This window comes from Centruroides vittatus, unplaced genomic scaffold, assembly GCF_030686945.1.
Source record: "Centruroides vittatus isolate TY-2023 unplaced genomic scaffold, ASM3068694v2 contig_250, whole genome shotgun sequence".
NCBI lineage: Eukaryota > Metazoa > Arthropoda > Arachnida > Scorpiones > Buthidae > Centruroides > Centruroides vittatus.
The window spans coordinates 137975-153356 of NW_027121584.1; the positions used below are offsets into that span (position 1 = coordinate 137975).

At 29.3% G+C, this 15382-nt stretch overlaps 1 protein-coding gene across 1 annotated transcript in view; it reads left to right on the forward strand.

Moving 5' to 3' along the window:
- The first annotated feature begins 839 nt into the window (after positions 1–839).
- LOC136971423 (uncharacterized) overlaps positions 840–15382 on the forward strand; it is a 38826-nt gene continuing 24283 nt past the window's right edge. The window contains exons 1-2 of the mRNA XM_067265884.1: positions 840–1000; positions 13250–13324. The gene's annotated coding sequence lies outside the window, so the exon portion shown is untranslated. The remainder of the gene's footprint in view (positions 1001–13249; positions 13325–15382) is intronic.

A 15382-nucleotide genomic window follows, 5' to 3' on the forward strand; every position in this document is an offset into this window, starting at 1 on the left:
CAGGTATATAAATTTGTAGCGTTAATTATATGATTTTTATGTAGTAATTCACTTTTCACCGGCTTTTTTATGTAGTGAAAAAGCCGGGTAAAGAGGCCCGACATATGCGGACAGTCTACCATGTAAAATTCTTGGCGGTTTCCAATGTGGCTTCGTTCTCCAGCTACCCGAAGCAGTAGGCCGATCCGACTGTCAATATTAATACTTACGAATAGAAAAATTTATCGTATTATATTCAAGTTTTGTCATCAGAGACTAAATTATAACGTTTTAAGATGAAAATAAGCGGTCAAGTGGCCGAGGCGATTTTAGCGCGCGATTTGGAGGACAGGGTCTTTCTTTCTAATCTTTCCGCCCTGTGGGCACTAAAAGAGCCTCTTTTAGCAAGCCAATTGTGGGTTCAGCCGGGTGGTGAGGGACGGGGTCTGACACATTCGGACGGGCCACCCCCGAAAAATTCCTGGGGATTTTGCCGGATTCTACAGAGCGGTAGACTGACACCTTAATCGCTCGGCAATCCGACAGTCTAAAGGACAGAGTGCAATTCCTCCGTTACTTTTCCGTAGTCCCATATTTTGCCCGTTTCGACCCATAACAGACATAAAAAATGCGCGCTAATCTTAACACCCGCAACGTTGAAAGAATTTCTAAATTGTAATAAATATACAAATTAAACGATATCGTTAATTATCACATAATAATTTATTACGATTTTATTTTAAACATTATAATTATATTGAAATTGATTTAACATGACAGTAACGAAAGATAATGGTTCCGAAAATACTGTAAAAACAAATTGATGACATTTTCCTGAAGAATTCGAGAGAGGGCGCTGAATGATGTAGATCAGACGAAAGGAAGTCAAAAATTTGACTCTTTAAAAGATCCGGCGAAAATAAAAGATAGAAATATAAATAAATACACAGACTTAATGAAAAATACCGAAAAGTTAGCATTTAGATCGTCCTTTAGCGAATTATGCGCGTTTACTATTAAGGTAAGTATTTTCATTCAATTCATTTTGCATTTGAATAATAATTCTCTTCTTTTAATTATTTTTCATCTTTTTATCTAATAATAATGAGATTTATTATGAATTTGTACTTTTATTCGTGCCTTTTCATTTCACAGGTTATTAAAAAATCTACAAACATTATTAAAAAGCACTTGGTAATTGTTTATAAGCCATTCACAAACATTTTCCCACTATTATTTATTAGCGAGGTTGAGGCCGAAGTTTTAAACGCGAAAACGTGTACGTCGGACGTTGAACGCTGCTTTCCTGTAAGCCTAGAAGTTTGACAATGGTGTTTGGAAAGTCAGTGGAATCGTGCTCGACGTTCCAAATGCCATTGTCAAACTTCTAGGCTTACGGGAAAGCGGCGCCGAACGTCAGACATACACGTTTTCGCGTTTAAAACTTTGGCCTCGACCTCGCTATTATTCTCGTCGTAAACGGTACCGGAAACCTATTGCATGCGTGTTACGGAACCCTTCGGTCGCCTTAGAAAAACAATATAAACTGCTGGAGCGAGCGATACGTAAAGAAATTCTCTCTGTGTGCCATGTCGGAAATCCTGACGTTGGCGAGCACCTGGCACAGGTTAATAAGTGGTTAGTAAGGTGCCGAGGTGTATCCTGGGGAAGTTACAAGAGTGATTCCCCATTGCCTTCTCTGGTGCACGATGTAAGGGAAACAAAATGAATATAATTTGAGTTTTATCGATTTCCATGTAATTCTTTTACGGATTAGTCGGGAAATTTAGAAATTGCTCTGATGTCTGCATTGCTGTGATTATTCGTGTAAACGGAATTAAACCGTCTACCGGCATAAAGTCAAAATAGCTGCTTATTTCAACTTTATGTTTAAATATGGTGCTAAGTTTCATTTGTTTTATACCATCTAGACCTCTCTCAAAAACTTTTCAGCAGTTTCTCTCTTTATTATAGAATTAAGTCTTTATTTGACATTTCATGCAAATGAAACTTTTTGAACTGAAAAGATATTGTTTCTTATTATTTCTTTATTATAATTATTCTGAAAAGATATCTTAAGTTTCAAACATCTTTCTCTCTTTTTTTCTAGTAAATTTTTTAATTAAAGAGAGAAAAGTGTTTTGAAACTTAATATATGGAAGTTCTAGCTTACTGCACATAGAATTGAAAAGATATTTGTATTCTGTTATGCTGTACTTCAAATAATGTAACAAATGACAACAAATATCAATTTCTTAGTACTTTTAAATCTCTAGAGTCTGGAGGATAAAACAAATAATGTGTGTTTCAAGTACCAAATGTTCTGTTTTTAAAGATGTGCAATCTCTCTCTAATAATAATTTCTGTAATATCTCTCTGGTTTTATTGGTATCTTGACTGACTTAATTAATGATTACAAAAATAATTGTAGAAAAGCAATATTATTTTTTTTAAAAATAAGATATTTTAGTTAGAGATGGGCAAGTGTCTGCGAATACTCTAAAGTGTTTCAGTATTCTAGATCAGGGCTGTCCAACTGGCGGCCCACAGGCCGTATACGGCCCACCAAATTATTTTTACGGCCCGCGAGTACATTTTACTTTGAATAAATTTATGTTACTAAATTATTATTATTAATATTAAAATTATTTTACTATGTGAAAATTATGGCCACAATGTTCTAATTAATATATTACGAATATTTTAAAGTTTTCTTTTTAGTATAAATAAAATATTTTTTTAATTAACATAAACTGACTTTTCGTTTATCAACCTTCTTGGCCCCCGAAATGTTTGGTGAAGAAAATATGGCCCGCGGGCTATGATAAGTTGGACAGCATATATATATAGATGGTACTTCTTTAGTCATGGTTGTCAAATAGATAGTCAATTATCCCAAAAGTGTCTGCAAAATTTCCCAAAATTATGGAATTTTATCAAAAAATTTCCCACAATAATAATATTACAGATGCAATTTTAATATTTTCAATACTTCTAACTTTTTTTATTTAAATGTTTTTTGAAGAGTTATTTATTGAATTTTCACAATGATTTATTCTATTTTCTATTTTATTATTTTAAAATGTTGTATGAACTAGTTGAAAGAAAGAAAAACATACATAAAACTGTTTTTAGTTTCCATTATTTCATTTTCAAATCCTAATGTAATTGTCACACACTTTTCTTTCATTTCTATACATGTTGCAGTGATGACAAACCAAATACTGTATTTAGATGTATTTTCATGCTTTAAATATAATGCAAGAATATAGAAATTCTTAAATTTTACCTGCATTATTATATGTTCACAAAGTCTTTGAGTTATAAGTGCAGACATTTGCAATTATTTTTAATTGATAATGATACTATATAAGAATTATATACTTGACTGTTTATAATTGTATATATTTATTTAATTATTATAAAGAAGAACTTAAGAAATACCAACCATATCTTAATATTTTAATACTCTTTTGGTTAAAAATTTTTCTGTTTTAATAAAACAAATTTTATTTTATAAAAAGATATACAAATACAGTAAAACTTCTCTAACTTGATGCTTCAAGGAACAGAAAAAACTTTGAGTTATAGACGATTTGAGTTAGAGAACAATAGAATGAAAGATGCCAATTCTGAATAGATTTATAGTTTTACCTCTCTTGCATAATGTAAAGAATCTTTGATAGTTTTCTGTTTTAAACAGCATTGACCTCATCAAGAAAAAGATATTTTACTGTCATTGAATGCAGACCACCTTTTCTTAAAATGCTCAATATAGTTAATGGAATAAAACAGTTTTGCAGGTACATCTTGAGATAAAGCGAGAAAGCCTCTCGCTTTGGACTGGAATGAACATTGTCTGCAAATGAATGTTGGACAGTAGATACAACTGTCTGAAAATATTATGGAAATATGATAATTAGGATCACTGGGTAAATATATATTAAAATTTGAGTGAGGGAAGTTGAAAGTAACATAAATCAATATCAAGGGACCATGAAAATCTTAGACTTTGAGAGAATTGAAATTAAGGAAACTCAATTTTTAGACATTGAATCCCTATGCTATTGCATAGAGATTTAACATCTAAAAATTGAGTTTCCTTAATTTGAATTGTCTCAAAGTCTAAGATTCTCATTCAAAGTCTACCAAGTGCTTCATTTTCTTCAAGTTACAGATGTTTCGATTAGAGAAGTTTTACTGTATACATAATAAATGAGCAGAATTCATAAATATGTGAGATTGAAGGCAAAATCGATTTGACTCACCCTACTACTACTACTACTACTGACTACTACTACTACTACTACTACTACTACTACTACTACTACTACTACTGATATTTTTATATTTTTAGTTATATATGATTGATGATATAAAATTATGTAATAGCATCTTGATAGAACTGTAGATGTTTTAATAAGCTTAATGAAAATTATAAAAAGTTTTTAAAAGCAAATTTTAATAATAAGTTATATAAATTTTTATTTAATAATAATTTATTTCCCAACATTTCCTTTAAGAATATAAAATTCTCCACAAAATTTTCCCTTTTTTTTCCTATTTTTTTTTTTTTTTTTTGAGTTGACTTTGGGGATTTTTCCAAAATGGGGACTTTTAATCTGGCAAGTCTGTCTTTATCATATCTGGTTTAATTTGTCACAAGAAAAGAAGCAGACTAGATGCTGAACATATTTGAATGCTTCTTTTCATAAATAAAAATCTGCAATTGATGAAAATGAGAACAATCATTGATTAATCTGTTATAGTTAAGAAAACAATACTAAAAAAGAAGCTGCTGTAAAGCTCACGGTCAAAGTAAAAACATTTGAAGTTTCATTTCTTAGAATTTAATAAATTGTTTTTCTTTTTACTTTTTGTTTTACTTTATCAATTTATTAATATATAGCCTATAAATAAATAAAAAAATGAAATAATAAATATTACTGTAAATAAGATAATTAAGCAAATAAGTTATATATAAAATAAGTTTACTAAATATTTGTGGTGTTCAAACTATTTGAATATTCAGGATCTGGTTAATATTTGAACTCGGGGTGTGCATCGGTCGTCGACGATGTTGCCGTGCTTTTTCCTCGAGTATATTGGCTTAGACTTGTTAGAATTGACAAACATCAAAAGTTGCTTGATGTCCTTTGGAAAATGGATGTATCTTAATAGATTATCTTTGACTTTGATTTTGTATTTGTTAATTATGGCTGGGATAGAGACAAATCCAGGGCTGTTGTCCCGTTTGCCACAACAGATTGGTCAAGCTGATATGTAAAGAAGGGGTGCGGAGGCCATGCAAGGACAATTCCAAAACACTCGATACAGATAGTCAATTAGAAGCATTACTAGGTGAAGAATACTATCAAGCTGAGAAAAAATATTATAAACATGATTCCAATGATGTGAGAAATGCCAAAATACAAGACTAGTTTGAAACGATTCAAGAAACGGAATTACAAGATCCAGAAGAATCTTAATACTCCTTGAAATCAATATATGAGTTAATACAAGAAAAATTTACACAATTAAATACAGAGCTTCAAATATTCAAATCAGAAGTCAACTTATTGAAAGAAGCAAATAGAATAAGTCAAGGCGAAACCATGAAAACTATGCAAAAGTTAGAAGAAATGGATGTAATTACCAAGGAAAATTGTCAGATTAAAGGTATGTTTAGAATTCGAAATTGACCAATTAGTTAACAAAAAAACTAACAAAAACATTGTAATTATAAATTACCTGTTCAAATCTACAGAGTATCTAACTGAAATAGAACAATTTATTAACACAGATTTGGGTATATCAAATAACCATATAGAAAGTTTAATCAAGATAACAAATAGTGATCTTAAACCAATCGTGAAAATCATACTAGATTCTGTACATGTTAGAAATTCCATTCTTAAAGAATTCTGGGCAAAGAAAGCTAATTTTAATATAGAAGAAAAACAAAAAATGATATTTACGGTGGATCTATGTAAGAGATCGAGGCTAAGAGGAGAAAAATTACACTCAACAGCCCAACAAGAAAAGACCAAAGGAAACAAAATAAGAATAAGAGATGATTATTATATTAGTGGAGAGAATATTTTTACATATGATGTCAATTTAGATAACATTATTCAAATAAAAGGTTTTTTAGGAGTAAATTAAATAAACCTTTGACTACGTATTCAAAAGAACCTAACAATATTAGGTATTCTCTCAATTCACAGAATAAAAAAGAAAACTGCCAGAAATAGGTAACAATCAAGAATGTAGTACACAAAACCTGATAGATACTAATATTGATTCAATCATACCTTCTAATCTAGGACTATCTACAAATTGCCTAGGTGCCAAAGTTCTAATAAGTTTTTGGAATATCCAAGGACATCAAGGAAAAATATATAAAGATACCTTACGACAACATGTGGAAACTAATTCAGTCATTGGCTTTTCAGAAACCTGGTTAAAAAATTTGAAAACAGAAGATAGGGAATATTTGGAACAGAAATTCATAGTAATAGAAAACAAAGCAGAGAGATCTAGTAAGTATGGTCGCCCTTCTGAAAGTTTATTACTATTAATAAAAAGATATCTTGCTGAGCTAAAATTATACAAAATAGATGTCAATTATATATTTGTAGAAATTGAACTCAGGCAGTGTTATAGACCAGTTCGGGATCAATCACGTTTAAGTGTCATACTCACATATTTCTTACCATCTACAGATAAAAAAAGTAAATTATATGAAATCCAAAATATTATGGTCCAGAAACTGAATATAATTAATTTTTGGATTATGGGTGGAGATGCTAATGCCCGAATAGGTGAAGAAATGGATACAAAATATAAAAGCAACAATATAATATTCACTAACATGGAAGGAAGAATACTACTAGAATTTGTACAAAATAATGTATTATATATTTTGAATGGCAGGTTATACGGTGACTGTCCTGCTGAATATATCTTTATATCCCATTCTGGTAAGTTCATAACTGACTATATTATCTGTGCCGATTTTATTTTTAGATCATACCAAAAAGTTAAATGTTTTAAATAATGACGAATCTGATCATTTTTCGGTACAGTTGGAACTATGTGGAATAATAGATGGTGATAATGAGTTACGTAATTACGCAAAAAGTCAAAATCAAAGTAGAGGCACTAGTCACCGATTTCAATAAACAGAAATTTATGAAAGAAATCGATAATAAGGTTAGCGAGATACTAGAGCTAGAGTACAGTAATATACCTATAGTAAACTACAACAATTTACTGAGACTAATTTATTCATATCATTATAAAAACCAATAAGAAAATAATATATAAACAATGTTGGTTTGATAATAGCTGTTATTTTCATAAAATTAAAAAACAGCAGAGTCTACAACATTTCAGAAATACAAACTCGGATCTATCTTTGAAGATCTATTTGGAAAATAAGAAAAGATACTTAAATCTAGTAAAAGCAAAAAAGACGAAATATTTTTTCGAATTGAGTGATATATTGTTAAAATCAAGAGATTCAGAAAAGTTTTGGAACATTATGAATAAATTTCGAAAAACTCCATTAAAAACAAATGATAAATGTTGTGTGTTATACAAAAGTTGGTGCCAATATTTTAAAGAATTTTCAGATAAATACAAAGATTATAATAAAGTGATAACCATTCAATTAATTATACCCTTGAACCAGCCATTTGAAGAAGTATTCAATGTGGAAAATTTATGCAATTGCATCAAAAAACTGAAAGAAAAATCAGCACCTGGTTTCGATACAGTCACTAACTATATAATTAAAAACCTACCGATAGATATCATTAAGTTTCTGGCTAGACAGTTTAATGAGTTTTATAAATCAGGTATAATTCCCAAAAATTGGAATACAGTAATTTTCTGCATGTTATTTAAAGTGAAAGGAATCTGCCTGTCAACTACCGGCCTATTGCCTTCCTGTCGGCATTTTGTAAACTGTTTACATCAGTGTTATTGTTAGTTTTCTGACTGGCTAGATAGAAACAACTATAGAAATAATATGCAATTTGCATTTATCAAGAATGGAGGTACGCAAATAGCCCTTTTCACATTAATTGCATTGGTCCAACTGCAACTGTATAATAAGAGAGACAGTTTTTGCACTGTTTCTGGACATAGAAAAAGAATTTGATTCTGTGGTAATCACAGTATTACAAAGAAAGTTGACTAAATATCATGCTGATCCATATTTAGTGAGAATAATAGGAGAGTTATTTGGTCGATATAAAGTAATAGTTAAACAAGACATCAAGGAGTCTCATTGTTGGACATAGAGAGAGGTTTATTATAATGTTACCCCTGGTTCCCACATCTCTTTAATTTCTTTGTTTGATTTAAATGAATGTTTTGAATGAGATGATGATGGCTTTACTATTGATGGACAAATTATTCACTCAATATGATACACTGACCATGTCGTGATAGTTGCGCCGACAGCTGCAGCTCTTTGTAGAAAAATTAAATCTGTGCACGATTATTTTGATAAGTTAAAACTGAAAATTAATCCAACTAAATCATCAATATTTTCCAAATTTAGGGAATGGGTCTAGACTCCCCAAGAAATCTACTTTGTTTTACCTGAATAATGAGCAACTTATAATAGTACAAGAAACAAAATTTTTGGGAATAATTCTGACTCCAACTTTATCTTTCGAAAAACATTTTAAAAAAAATTAAGGCCAAATCCAATGTTCTGATCAATAATATGGCGAGATTGTTTGTTTACCAAAACTACACTAAAGAATATAATTGTTCACTTTAAACTATTTAATTTGATATGCCTTACCAATATGGAGTCTCGCAAGTTATAAAAAATTCGATATAATTCAAAACAAATTTGTCCGTAAAATCTTTACACTAGAATACAACATCCCAGGATATGTACTCAGATTAGAACTTAACAGGTTTAAACTTTCTTCTTTCTTTATAAAAAGATTAATTATAGTCAAAAATTTAATAAGAGATAATGGAAATCTATCTACTTAATTGCTGAATTTTGTTATACAAAAAATCCTGTCAAGATATGCAAAGAAGATTTTGGATAGACCAAATGAAAAGTATTGTTAATAATTATGGTGTTTCTTTAGGACCACTTTTGGAAAAATCCAAAAATTAGTAATCTAATTATATCCCAATTAATCCAAAGTACTCTAGAAGTCTCATTGTCACAAGACTGAAGAAATGCGTAACTGGAAAAACTGGAATGGTATAGTATTATCCTCAAATAGCCATATAATAATAATTATATGTTAACAAACATACCATTTGTAATTAAAAAATTTTTTATTTAACTCAGACTAATCAAAGAGATGATCATGCTAAATAACAAAATCTATGAATTTTCTAGATCTCGCAGCTTAAGATGTAATGAAATATTAACTAAATTTCACATGTTCTGTAAGTGCAAGGAGGGTCAAGAATTAAAATGGGTCTGAGTCCGCTAAATAAATTTAGGGAGGAAAATCAAATGTATTGATTTTTCCATGTAGCAAATACTGGTACGATATACAAATTGTACAATTTTGCAAAAAATTTTTGCAATTATTGTCTTAACTAAAGGATGTAACTAACTATGATATATAAAGAAAACGTATATCACACGTGTAAAGGTTACACAAATCCACCGTCTACTGTGTTGATAAAATGTATTTCTATTATAATGTAATTATAACTCCCCGACGTAACAGGCTACGGCCTATTATGAATAAAGATAATTTGAATTGAATTGAATAATATTTGAACTCAAGAAAAGTGATATTTGCACATTTCTAATTTTAATAGAATATATCAAGATATTTGTTAAATTTCACCATTATTAGTTTTTAGAATGAAGTATATTTTAGTAGCCATAAAAAATTTCTTTTCATATTATATTAAAAATTAAATATTAATTTTTAGCAATTATGTAATCTATATATACTACGTAGAAATTTCTGAAGTTCTATGTATATATTTCAGCAAATGTTTTCTTCTTAAGTAATATAAAATACACTAAAACTTCTAATTCTAAATTCCTCCTTAAGTCAAACTGGATTGTTGATCCCGCAAACATTCTATGTAACATTTTTTTACTCCTGAAGTCAAATAAAATTTTACACATCTCAAACATTACCTCTTTCTAAGTCAAATATGTCAAACTCAGCAAATTATATCATAATTCATATTATTATTATTATTTGCCTAAAAGGTATATTTTAAAACAGTTATATTTATATGAAAATGAATAAAGTTAAAAATACAGTCAAACCTGTTTTTATGCGGTGGATAGGGACTGCATAAAACAAACGCATTAAAAAAAAAAAATCGCACGAAACTTCACGAGTGGCTATAAAAAATAGTTTTCGCAACACAATTAAAAAAATTTTTTTTTATGCGGTAAATAGGGACCGCATAAAAAAAGTCACACACAGAAAATAACTCAAAACCGTACGAAATAGAATTTATTGACAACAGATGTCAGCACTTGACTGCATCGTCTCGTCTATCGTCTGTTTTACATATTTTTGTCCAGGTGGTGTTTTGTTGACTTAAAAAATAAATTATTTCATTTTTCGCATATTCATGCAATAATATTACTATAATAAGTTCATTTATGCTATAATAAGTTTATTTAGCTATAATAAGTCAACGTGAGACACGACAAATCGCACGAGACTAGTCGCCAACTATACCGCACAAATAAAAAATCGCACAAAAAAATACCGCATAAAAACAGGTTTGACTGTATTTTAATTTTATTTTTGCTTATTTTTATATTATGTGTAATATTTTCAGTATAAAATAGAAATTGTTTGAGAGAAATATGTTTATATATATACAGTGCAATTGTAAAGTCCCTTCACAGTGAGCTATTTCCACATGGCTTGACCAAGTGGTGATGTCATAACTTACTTTAATTCTTTCAATTTGCAGCCTGCTGTGATGTCGTTACTTTGCTCTTGGAAGCTCCTTCCATTTCTCTGTCCATTGCAGAGGGATTATACAATCGCACTGTATTTAATTAATTTTTTAACCTACAATATTATTGCATGTTATCATCATTTCTTTCTTTCTCTCTTTTTCTATTCTTCCTCCTCTTCCCTTATTAAAATGTTTAAGTGATGATGAAATTGCAACACAGAAATGATATGACATGGAAAAGCAGTTTTAAAGGTTTTCCCAAGAATTTCATCTAGAAAAACTTGAGATGAAAGTAAAAAAATATAAGGTTACAGAGTCAAATAAGAATGAGTTTCTAGTTTTATAAAGGGTTTGGCAGGAAAACAGGCAATTATAAACAGATAATAAATATTCAGAAGTTAATAACTAAAAAATGTTTATGTACAAGATTTCAAACAATACCATTTGCCATTTGTGTTTTGAAGATGACATCATGCCAGTGACCTCCATTGATGTGCAGACACTTTTGTAAGTATGTCATGCATAAAGTGGTGCACTCTATTCTTGGGTGTGTTATTAATTTCATGAAGAATTTTTGCCTTAAGAGTTTCAATATTTTGTGGACAAAGTGTGTAGTATATAAAGATTGTCCATAAAATATTGAAACTCTTAAAGCCTGTAAGCTGAAATTCAATAATGTTAACAATAGATCATTTAATGGACATAAGATGTTATGAAAATAGTGTATTCTATGATACAACAACTACAAAAACTGAGTAAATTATGAACAACATCAAATTAAACTTTAATCCATATTCTACATTCTATTTTTAAACACTCGTAACTGACAGTGATAGTGAAAGCTGTTAAAAACATTTATTATTTTTAGGTGCTTTTTTTTTTTTACTGGATGTGGGCTTAATTGGTGTGATAGTTTATTCTATGCTAGCAACATAATTTTATTTAATATTTCTCTGTTCAGTCACATGATTATAAATTACAATATTTTTACTATAGTGCATTTGTTTTATTACATAAGCAAATCTGTTTAATGTTGTTCATTTCTGATTAACATACCATTAATACAGATTCAAATAGTGTAATACATTATCAATCTATATTAAACCTATAACTCTAGTTATTACTGCATATTCAAAAGTTATACTAGAAAGAAAGTAAATTTATATTATTTCTCATTTTGGAAGAATTTTACTCATTATTTGAATCAGTTATTTAATTTGTGAAGGTTTATAGCATATATTAAGAGAATTATTGAAACTTATATGATTGAAATGTGATGATCTGTCTAGAACAGGCCTGGCCAACCTGTGGCCCATCACATTATATTGTGTGGCCCACTAAGCGATATTATATATCTATTAAAACTTTTGTTTCCCGTTATGTGTATACCAAAACAATTCAATAAATGAAAATTTGCATATGTCATTGTTATAATGCACAAGTGTGAGTACGAACTCTTGGTATAACAATAAAATCTTATTCATTTTGTATTTGTTTTACTATTTTAAAAGCATGTTTGCCTAAATTGTGGCCCACCATAATGTTACACGTGATCAAAGTGGCCTGCAAAACAATTTGGGTTGGCCAGGCCTGGTCTAGAAAAATATGCATCTAAAAATGAAAAATTTAAATAATTATATCTGAGAAGAAATGATAAGTCTATTGTTATACTGACAAAAATGTTATCTGTAAAATAAAAACAAGTCTCTGCCAGAATTTATATAACTTTTTGGTATTCCTGTAGCTAAAATATTTTACTTATAAATAGTATATGAGATTTGAATTTATGTATTTTGCACTTTTAAAAACCATAGCAGGCATTTCAGACTTTCCAGTCTTCTACACTCTTCAATATCACCTGCTTATTAACGTTCACAATTAACAAAATATAATCAAGCTATTTTTGGAAAAAGATAGTGTGTCTTACACTAGAGTTCTTGAAAACAAAATTTAAATAAACTAGCTGTTACCATTATTGGATTTTTTAATACCATTAGTAATGAAACACATTACAGTAAATGATAAATGAAATTACATGTAAATTTTTGCCCCACCCCAAGTAGTCCCAGATAATAACATAGGCATTTATGCAATCATTTACAATTTCAATTATTTCAAATTTATTAGTAGGAAAGTAGAAATATCATTTCAGTTATGACTGTTTTAGAAGACTAATGAATGTATAAAAATAAATATTTTAATTATTTTGTAGGTCAAAACACATTAATATCACAAGAATTCAGAGATTGATTTGACATTTTAATTCATTAATTACATTTTAAATAATTAATTATTTAATTTATAATAATAATACTGATGATTTTTTTTTCTTTAGCATATTCCTTGATGTTTTGCAAAGTACAAATTTGTGAAATCTTATATATCAGAAAATAAAGTTCAAATTTTAAAGGTATTTAAATTATTATTATAGAAAATAAGATTTAAGGTTCCTTATGTGTGATTTTAATTAAATGCAATAAGTTACTTACAAATTTGAAATCTAATTATATGATAATTTCTATTGTAATTTATAAATATAAATTTCAAAACAACTCCATGTTTTAAATTGTTGAAAAATTATTATAGTTATTATGAACAATATTTTGAAGAGAATAGAAAATATTTGTAAATAACAATGTTTAAAATTGAATTATATGTGTAATTATCAGATTATCTCCATATTTTGTGATTCATTTCTGACTAGAGCAAGTTCCTTATTGTGTTATTACTACCTACATAGAGATGTAGATGCGTATACAAATTTTTCTTCTGGGTGAATTTGATTAGTCTCTGAATTTGAAGGAGATGCGATTGATAATATGGCATAACAAAATTTTAGAGTTTATCTGGAAAACAGAAAATTTAGGCATTTAAAATACAATAGAGCATCGATAAGTGGAACGTCGGTAAGTGGAATGGCCGGAAAGTGGAATGATTTTCAGTCGGACTGTGTCGTGCTGAATCAAATGTTTTTGATACTAAATTTACTTCTAAAGTATAATTTTCATGTTTTTTTATATTCTTTAATATATTTATTTTGTTTGTACAAAATGCAGAAATAATTTTTAACGATACGATAGCCTCGATGATTATTATAAAAATTTTAGTTAGGCTTAAAATCGACGAAAATTCAACACGAAGCGATACGCAATGGAGAAAAATTTGAACATCGGACAGGTTAATGTATTTTTTCGTACAAAGCCGGAAACTGGAACAAATCATTAACTGGAAGGACCCCAGTCCCCAATTGGTTCCACTTATCGACGCTCTACTGTATATTGTTTTGTTAATTTTAGATTCTGAAGAGAAGTTATTCTGTAATTATTTTAAGCTCAGTTACTAGTACTTTTTGGTATGACTTGTTATATACCATTATTCAGTCTAGAAGAATTTCAGGCTTAAGGTATAGCAATTTCCCTTTATTAGTTGAAAATTACAATCATAGACATCCTCCTTAAATACATACTTAATCTCTCCTCTCTTCAGCCTTTTTAAATTTTTTAACAAACAAACGTAAGATGTCTGGATGTGTTTAAATGGAATTCCTATGTGGATTATTCCATCAGTATTACAATTACAAATTAATTTGATGCTTGTTTCCAGTTATAACATTTCTAAAAATTTTCCTTCTTTTTAATTAGAAAATGTTAGGAACTATAAACAAAAATGTATAACTATAAACAAAAGCATTAAAAAAATCTAATTTGTAATTGTAATACTGATGGAATAACCCAAATAGGAATTCCATTTAAAACATATCCAGACATTTTGTGTTTGTTTGTTAAAAAATTAAAAAAGGCTGAAGAGGGGAGAAGGTAGACATCCCTCCCAAAATGCATCCTATGGTTGCAATTTTCAACTAATAAAAAGAAATTGCTATACCTTGGGTCTGAAATTCTTCTAGACCAATGATTTCCAAACTTTTTCAAGCCACCATTCCCTTAGTTTCATAAAGTTATACCCAATGCCCCTAACCCAATTTCTCTTGTGGCTTGGAAATATTGTTAGAAAAATTTTTCTATGAACCTCACACTTTGTGTCTTGTCACTTTGTATCATACATTATTCTCAACATCTGGAAACCATTAAATGTAACATTTCTTCTTACTTGTTTTAATAGAGGAAAAAGAGAGGTTGTCAGTGACGCCAACTTTTGCCTATGGTCACCATTCAGTATCCTGCTTCCAGCACTCCCTTGCCACCCACTTGCTTCTTTTCATTCCCCTAGATTTAATCACTGCCCACACGAGGCAGTAGTGCCCACTTTGAAAACCACTATTCTAGACAGAGAACAGTGGTGTATAGCAAATCCTATCAAAAAGCACTGGTAACTAAGCTTAAAATTATTACAATTAATGGACAAGAAGCTTAAACATGAAGTTATTCTTATGATGGAATTATACCTTAAAAATATTTAATTAACAAGAACTTCTACATCTCTGAGAGACTTATAAAGTTGAATTAATTTT